Genomic DNA, 9,915 nt, shown 5'->3' on the forward strand with positions numbered 1-9,915 from the left:
TATATTACATTATATTATATATATTTACACACATGTTGTTCTAATGCGTGCAGTAATGTTATTGGTAATGGTGGTGGTGGTGGTGGTGGTGGTGGTTGGGGAGAGATAGTGCTGAAATTTCTGGAAACTACTAGAAGAGTGATTTATGTAGTCCTTTATTGATTACCTGGGTGATAGGTTGTACTTGGTTCAGGGTGTTGTGTTGTTATGGTGATGCAGCAGAGTACATGGACATTTTTTGTGTGCTTGTGTATGTGTGTGTATGTGTGTGTGTGTGTGTGTGTGTGTGTGTGTGTGTGTGCCTGTTTGTATGTGTGCATGCATGCATGTACATATATGTGTATGAGCGAGTGTGTATGTAAATGTTTGTCCATGCGTGTGTGTGTGTGTGTGTGTGTGTTTGAATGAGTATTTGTCTGTATGTGCTTATATGTATGAGAGAGAGAGTGAGTGTATGTGTGTGCATGGGTGTGTGAGTATGTGTGTATGCATGTGTGTGTGAGAGAGAGAGTGTGTGTGAGTGTATGTGTATGTGTGTGTGTGAACATGCTGGAATCTGTCATTTAAGTGTCAGTGCTGGTATAGAAATATAGTAGAGTACATAGATACTCGCCGCTGGGTGGGGGTGGTGTAGGATAGTGATGGGGCGAAGTGGGCCCTCTCCCCCTCCCGTCATCAGGGGTATTGTGTTGTCATGATAATACAGTAGGGTAGATGGGCACTTGTGACAAGCTTTATGTTGCTGTAGTGGGGTATGTAGGTCATCAATTTAGTATTGTCATGGTTAATATGACAGGATTGTATGGACACCTGTGACTGGAAATTGTATGTGTATGTGTATTTGGACGTGTGTGTGTGTGTGTGTGTGTGTGTGTGTGTGTGTATGTGTGAGTGTGTCTATGTATAGGATAGTGTAATGAGATGTGTGTGTGTGTGTGCGTGTGTGCAGATCACTGTGGTATTTTGTTATGATAATATGGTACACAGCACCTGTTGTGACTAGCTGTATATAAGTGTAAGGGGCGTGTTTATGTCAGACAATCCTAAAGTCAGGTTAATATTGTAGAGTGGTTCCCAACCACTTTCTTTTTAGCTCGTGCCTCCCCCCCCCCACCAACCACCCACCCACTGTGGAATCTTTAATTTTTTTATGTAGTGGAGGCTCTCAACATTATTAGTGAAAAAGTACCTCAATTTTGTAATAAATGGTCAAGGTCACTTTTGAGAAATTAAAATTAAAAACCTTTAATGAAAATAAAATTCACAAAACTTATCAAACAATAATGATTTCAAATTTTGGCACAAGGCTAGCAATTTTGGGGAAGAGGATAAGTCGATTACATTGACTCCAGTGTTTAACTGGTACTTATTTTATTGACCCCAAGAGGATGAAAGGTAAAGCTGACCTTGGTTGAATTTGAACTCAGTTTGTAGAGATGGAAGAAATGCCGCTTAGCATTTTGCTCAGCGTGCTAACAATTCTGCTAGCTCACTGCATTAGTTTATCAAATAATAATGATATTTTAAATAATGTTTTAAATTAGTTTTATTATCATAAAACTTATTTCTATGAATATTTAAGAACTGATAAACAATTAAAATGAATTTTTTTCAAAGTGATCTGTTTTCTATCATTAACTCCATTAAAAAATCAGTATCTATTAATTGCACATTTATTTTGTTATTTTCTATTTCACAAAAACAAAATTATTTTTGTGGTTTCAATAAAACAACCATTTATAATCATCGATCATTTTTCTGGTATATCACACAAAGCAAAAGACTTCTATTGACATCCAGAAAATAAAATAATTAAAAAAAAAAAACAATTACTTTTTGAGATCCCTTATCAAAGTAAAAAGAATATCATACTACCTTTTTATCCAGTGAGATCTTGTGGCTGAAGCAATTTTCCAAGTTTTTCAATAGCAGGGTCCATAGTTATTAGAGACAAAGGAGGATCATCTTTACTAACAATTTCTAAGGAATTGCATGTATCTAATACTAGGAAAGACACTTGGTTAAAATCTGGCTCAACTAGGTAAGATGTAGGAAAGACAATGAAATATAATTTTATTTCCTTCCAAAGTAATGAGAATTTTATAGCAATTTCACACCTCGTCCACTAGTTATTGAACTTATGATTAAATTTAATTTGAGCAGTTTGATTATTCTACAACTTAATATGAATTTTTTGTAGTTTGATTTTAACATTAAATGCATTTGTTCCAAATGAGTCTACCACCCAACTTGAAATATTCATTTCCAGGAGATCTTTAAACCTAATTTCCATATCATTGTGCAATTTATTCAATTGCTCAATGTACCCTAAAATATCATTATCTTGCAGTTCCTCATCAATTGCTGCAAGGGTTAAAGATGCATCAACTTCTTACACCCAGTATTTATAGTGGAGAAATTAAGTTCAAGGAAAGAACTAGTAGCCTCTTTGCAAATTAAAATATTTGTATTTTTACCTTGTAGCTGTTTGTTTTTGCAAAATTAGCTTCTCAAAATATATCTCTAAGGTAGAATATATCATATTTGGCAGCTAGGATATTTTCTCCAAGCTGCTTATCATTCAGAAACATTACAACACTGTCCCAAAGTTCAATGAAGCGATGCAGGTAATTATCCTTAGAGATTGTCACCTGATGTATGAACTTCAAAGCAATAACATAATATTTAATTCATACAAGACTTTCCAAAACCAACTTGATAGTTTATTCATCAATGATAAATTACTATCAAAGTGTCAAATGAATCTCTTTTTTTTTCTTTCTTGTCATGACAGAACTTTAGCTATAGAAGATGTATTGTGTATGTATGTTTTTGTTTAGAAATCTTAAAGAGTTACAGTCAGAAATTGCAAATTTTAGAAACAGAGTAGTTGTGAGCCTCTTTATTGAGCCAATAACTCCTCTTGATTCCTAAATTTTTAGGAACTTTATCATGGCCCCAGGTTGGAAAACATTGTTATAGGGTACAAGGATTGGATATTTGTAATTGCGTGTCTGTGTGTGCATGTGGGAGTATGTGAGATTGCTTCTTTTTGACAGCACTCTTGACCTTTTTCAAGGACTTCAAGTATAGTGGGACAAATTGAAGGATTTACCCTCAGACTGCTAGAGGCACCCCAGAGTCAGGTGGCAATGTTAAACTTGTCTATGGATTAAGTCTAAAACTGAAAACATGAACAATAATCCTATGAGCTTCCACACAATTTTCATCCACCAAAATTCACTCACAAGGCTTTGACTGAGCTGAGGCTATGTTAGAAGAAGCTGTCAAGCAACTACAAAGAGGTTCCTTTGCTGGCTTGAGTTGGCCAGGGAGAGATAGGGTGCCGATTATGAATTAGAAGGGCAGAGGCTGTTGTAAAAGCATTTAAAAGAAAGAGTTTATCTGTGATCAGCAGTTATTTATCCAGTAAAATATTAATGAGGGATGTTTGTGTGTGTAATAGTGGTGCCATCCCATTTATGTAAGCAGAATTGAACAGTATTCTGATATGTTTTAATATATATACTCTTGGACATAATGATGTGGTTGTAAGATTTGAACATATGATCATGTGGCCATAAAGCTAGCACCTTGACTTCACAAACACTATACTTCCTTTTTGTTAATGAAATAAATCATAAAAATATAATAAGGCAACATTTGAATTATCCATATTTCCATATCCTAACCCTAACCTGTCTCTTTCAATAGCATTGAATTTCATTAATCACACTTAACAACAGAAGTTTTAAACTACATTCTCCTTGTTCATGAAAATTACACTGCTAAAATCCTGACAATGCTAAGCGTCACACTTCTTGGATGATGCTATTGAAGCTGAATCCTGAAATAAGGTTTCTCTTTTGACCCTAAAAATACTTCACTTCTGATCAGTTATTTATTTTTTTCAACCTACGTAAGAGTGCTATTCACATATCTGATAAATTGGTATTGCTGCTATAATATTTAGTACTGCATTAAGAAAAATCCATATTGCTGTTTCACAAAAGCTCATCAATAACCTTCTAATTTACAAACCAGCTGTTTCTTCTCTTTACCTCTTTCACTACCACTACAATACCTTCTAATTCTCTGAACAAGCAAGCTGTGTTTCATCTCAGTTGAGTCCCATCTAATGCATTTGCTTATGCTCTTTACATTATCCTTATTGTGTTTCATCCTAAAGTCCTGTACTAAACTTTTTTCCAACCATTCCTCCTCAGAGCTACAACCTTCTGGAATTCCCTTCCTGCTGATATTTTTCCTACTGAAGTTTAAACTGAATATCAGCAGGAGTCTAGAGGAAATTCACAAGTCATAGAGACTTTTGCTTCTTTCTTGATTAATCAATAAGAGGGAAAACAGGCATGGCTGCAACCATGTAGTTTCAGTTTCAATTTCACAGCAGAAAACCTCAAACAAATACCCTCTCCTATTGCACTGATTCAACCAAAGCCTAGGAAGGAAGTTTTATAGATGGAAATTGAATGGAAACCTATCAGAGCTCTGTGTGTGTGTGTGTGTGTGTGTGTGTGTGTGTGTGTGTGTGTGTGTGTGTGTGTGTGTGTGTGTGTGTGTGTGTGTGTGTGTGTGTGTGTGTGTGTGTGTGTATGTGTGTGTGTGTGTGTGTGTGTGTGTGTGTACACTATGTGATCAAAAGTATCCAGTCACCCCACAAAACATGTTTATCATAGAGGGTGACACAGTATATTACAGAGGGCATCACAGTACTTCCATTTATCATGCATGCATGCATGTATGTATGTATGTATGTATGTATGTATGTATGTATGTATGTATGTATGTATGCATGTATGTATGTATGTATGTATGTATGTTTGTATGTATGGATGCATGCATGCATGCATGTCAATGAAGGATGACAGAATCAGTATCGTTACCATCTTCATTTTTGCATTGTGTTTTCCATCTATGCCTGGATTGGCTGTATTTCCTCCAGCACTACTGAAAACCACTTCTTGCTGTCCTTTATCATCATCCTGAGGTTTGGCATCTTAATATCTGAACTTTATTACTTCTTCCCATGTCTTCTAGATCTTTCACGTATTCCTTCCTCTAGAATTGTTTAGTAAGTCTTTACCTTTCTCAGTGCGTATCACATCTTTACCAACTCACTTTTGTTCCTTTCATACTGAGTTTTTCTCTCATCACATCTGTACTCCATTCTTCATGCACACTAGTATTAGACATCCAGTGGAACATGCTTGCCTCATTTCTATCCCACCTTCACACATCTTCCACATTCAATGACCATTTTCACTACCAAACAAAATTTCACTTCATATACAAGCATCATTCAATCTGCTCTTTAACTTGAAGAGAGAAACCTTTTGCTTCCAGAAGAAATACCTTTCTGAACATTTTCTATCCTGTTCTTATTCTGTCTGTTAAGCTTTTGAAACACTTTTCTCTATAGCAAATTAGTTTTACTAGGTAATAGAAGCTACCAATTCTAAGGAGCCTTTCAAGCATTTGAAAGAATTTATTCATAGATGCTCTTGCTGCTAAATACTCTTGTGTATCTGCTATTGTCAAATTTCTTTACTCTGTTAGGAAGTCATTCATCAATATTTGTGTAAAAGCTCTCAGAAGCCATAATTTCTGGTTATGCTTCTTAGCAACCACCAGACTACAGTGTGGCACCTTGTCAAAGACTTCCAGATCAAGAATGCTAGTGAATTACTTTTCCTATAGTTGTAGCTGCCTCACCAGCAGGAAAGCATCAGTCATATTCTTTCAAGACAGAAACCTAAACTGCAGCTCATCTAAGCTTTTTATTTAATTGTTTCTGTGATTTTCATAATTTGGTTCATCTGTTTGATGCTTTTACAGTTGCTTCTTTCCAAAGTATAACCTTTACCTTTGTAGCAGCCAGTGACATTTTCTCATTGCAAAACACTGGCAAACCTCATAAATTTCAGCTTTTCTTTCTGTTGCATATACATAATGTCTACCTACTCTTCTATCCCTGATAGTGTTACTTGCTCCCTTTCTTCTGATCTTTCCAGGACTGTCTCTTAGTTTTTATGGCCTTATCTACTGTACCATTCCATCACCATGTCACTTTTCTTCTTGCTAAAACTGGTTTCCTTCTATAGATCTGCTCTATGGCTCACAAATTCCTGATTATTCTTTATGTCATAAGTTTCTATCCTCTTCTTATCATCATATGTATCAACTGGTATTTCTTCGTACCTATGTCTTACGGTGAAGGTGCATGGCTCAGTGGTTAGAGCGTCGAGCTTACGATCGTGAGGTTGTGAGTTCGAATCCCGGACTGGGCTGCATGTTGTGTTCTTGAGCAAGACACTTTATTTCATGTTGCTCCAGTTAACTCAGCTGTAGAAATGAGTTGCGACGTCACAGGCACCAAGCTGTATCGGCCTTTGCCTTTCCTTTGGATAACACTGGTGGCGTGGCAAGGGGAGGCCAGTATGCATGGGTGACTGCTGGTCTTCCATAAACAACCTTGCCTGGACTTGTGCCTGGGAGGGTAACTTTCTAGGTGCAATCCCATGGTCAGTCATGACCAAAGGGGGTCTCAATGTCTTACCAAGGGATTGTTTAATGTCCATATCTTCCTTCTCCAGATTGTCCAAAGTGTCACTGAGTTTGACTTGCTCTTATTTTGAAGTTTGCTGATCCCTAATTCATGTCAAGTGATACATTCTGGGTTAGACTTAGTATTCACAACTAATTACCTATTTACTGTGAGTATAAAATTTAACTGGGTTGTGTGTTTGCCTGATTGATAGGTAACTGCATGGTTGGTCAGCTAACTTCATGAAATTGCTGTTGCAAATGATTAGTCCATTTACATCACAAAACTCAAAACTCCAAGAGCTTTGATTCTTCTTTATTCAATGTACTATATCTTTAGCTCCTACATACATTAGATCAGATTTCATAGTGTTGCACAGCATAATCATTAATGCACTGGTAAGGAGGTGGCTATCATTTGTTATTGAAGCTGTCTGCAAGAGGATTTCATGAAAATGTCCTTTTACTCATCTACCTGCCCTGATTGGAATGCATATGCACAGATCACTCAAGAGATTGGAAAAAACTGGGTAGAGTATTAAATCCTGATGTATCTAAGTTTAATTATTCTGTCTCATATTCTGACTACCAGCAATCAAAAATATCTTGTAATATTTGATTTTGTCTCAATTGTATCCCTCTACACCAAGGGCAACTTTGCCACTCCTTCTCATGAGATTTATAGAATAAGTATCTAAGAATTCACTCAATTAATTAAAATACCTTGAACATGATGATGCTCCAAAGACTGAAAGCTGTAAAATAAAATTTTAAAAAATGTAATAATGCTTGCTTTAGTTTACTCAAATCAGGTAAAATCATGATCTATTTTTGAAACATGTTGAAAAATAATAAGAGCTGACAGAACTTGAACTCAAAACAAAAAGAGATGAGACTAAATGTTGGTAGATATTTTGTCCAATGCTGTACATATTTTGCCAATCTATCACTATTACCATCTCCAAATTGATACGAAGTTGGCAGAAACAGTGGAACTGGTAGTTGCTTTGCTTTTTATTTTACCAAGGCTGATAAAATAAGTACCAGTATTACGCTTGGGATCTATACCTTTCACTCTATTTCTCACCTAAAAAAAAATTGACCTTTTGCAGAGTAACCTCTCTCCACCACCTAGAAATCAATAATGATAAGTGTTAAAAAAGATAACAATAGAAGTAACACCAAAATTGGAAGATGATGATGAAATTATTGATGCAGATGCTATTGATGAATCCAGTGCACTGGCAGCAACCATAACAAAATTATCCTCTATTTTATGTACTACAAAGAAACGAAAAATAAAAAATAAAGTGTTACCATGGTAACTAGGTTCTAAGAATGGAATAGATTGCAGTAGTGTGGAGGAGTGGAAGAAGAGAGAAGAGGAGAGATGAGCTATGAAGGCATTAGGTCATTCAGTCAGGTAAACAGATGCATGCAGGCTGTTCCAAGCAGTAGCTCTGTAGGAAGATGGTGAAGTTGGCAGTGCAGCAAGATAGAAATTAAATGTATAAAAAAAAACAGAAGGAAAAAGAGGAGGAAGCTTGCAGGTATATTTTAAGGCAGTCTATGCAGCACAGGAAGAAGTAGTCAGTCAGTCAGTGAGTGTTGTTTATGTTGCTCAGTAATCTTGGTCAGAGAGTCGCAGATAGTTGAGTCATTAAAGTGTCAGGCTAACAATCAAAGAGTTGGCACTTCATATCCTCACCAGCATTGTGACATGTTCTTAACAGAGTCAATTAGCTCTCAACAGTTCAAGCTCACATACCTGTTGCATAAATAAATCAAGAAGAGATACAACTCAGAACTGTAAGCTGCAGTAGCACTGTATAATTGACAAATAGTTTATTAGATTACTGAACTGATTTCAATTCCTGCTGAGTGATTAATTTTCTCAGTTATATCATGGTGTCTCTATGACCCAATAGATTATGGGACTAACTCCCCAAACAAGTCAGTTTGATTTGAACAGGTTTAATCCATTTTTAATCATATTTCTGTTAAAATAGTCTGGTTTTGTCTAAATTAATTTTGGAGATAATGAAACATTTAGTAAATAACTCAATCATTAAAATGGGGTTTGAAACATAAATTAACATGGAACTTTGATGGAAAGTTTTAATTTAGATTGCTTTCAAACAGAAGGTTTGTATTATGGAACCACAGGTGGCTCTGGATGGGTTGGTATCAAAAGGGTTAATGCACAGATGTTGGCAATCAAATATGGTAAATTTTCATATTACAAAATATTACATTTCCTATATTACAAATATACATTTCCTATATTGTTACTCTTTTACTTGTTTCAGTCATTTGACTGTGGCCATGCTGGAGCACTGCCTTTAAATTATAATAGGACCTGCGAGGTCCTTCGCCCGAAAGGTGGAAGTCACAAATATTTAATGGAGGGGCTAAAGTAATTTGAATTGATCATCATTTTATTAGTTGTAGTAGGATGAAAGGCAAATATCGACCCTAGTAGGAAATGAACTTAGATGACAGAAAGATATAGTTACATACTATAAAGTATGCAGTTAGCTCTACAACCTTTCTGATACTCCACTATTTTTTTCTTGTTACTTAATATAAAACGTCTGTTGAAATGAGTCAGAATAACTATTCTAGCAGAGGTTGTCTTTTATATATTAAAAGAACACACTATTTTAAGATTAAGGGCTTAAAATGTTAAAATGTCTATTTTAAAAATGGTGGTGAGTTTGTCGAGAGATTTGGTTGTTATATTAAATGTATGTCACTTTACTGTTCTTCAGGTGATGAAAATCTTTTTAGCGATGCTTTTATTAATTTGTATTATATCCATGACCAAGATACTTAATTGTTCATTAAGTTCACTGATTTAAACAGTAACAGTTATTATAAAATTGATGAGTGTTTTATTAACTTACAATGTTTTACCCTTCTGGAAACAACCTCAGAAGGATAGATGCACATAGAGTAATCAACCAGCTTCTGTAAAAACATACTGTGCTAAGGATATCAATGACACAAAAAGCTACATCTGAAATTTTTATACACAAAGAAGCAGAGAGATTTCAATTTCTAATTGGAGTTATTTCACTGTAATTTTACAAAGACATGTAGCTCACGCTTCTTATTTCTCTTTTCCTGAAGTATCAGGTCTTTGTTTGGCAGATAAAATGCCTAGTGGCATTTCTTCCAGCTTTTTCTGAGTTCAAATGCTGCTAAGCTCAACTTTACCTTTCATCCTTTCGTTGTTGGTAAAATAAGTAGCGTTTGAGAAGTGGGGTTAATGTAATCAACTTAACTTCTCCCTTAAAATTGCTGGCCCTGTGCCAAAATCTGAAACCATTATTATTATTATTATTATTA

The sequence above is a fragment of the Octopus bimaculoides genome, chromosome 3 (genome assembly GCF_001194135.2).
Source record: "Octopus bimaculoides isolate UCB-OBI-ISO-001 chromosome 3, ASM119413v2, whole genome shotgun sequence".
Classification (NCBI taxonomy): Eukaryota; Metazoa; Mollusca; class Cephalopoda; order Octopoda; family Octopodidae; genus Octopus; species Octopus bimaculoides.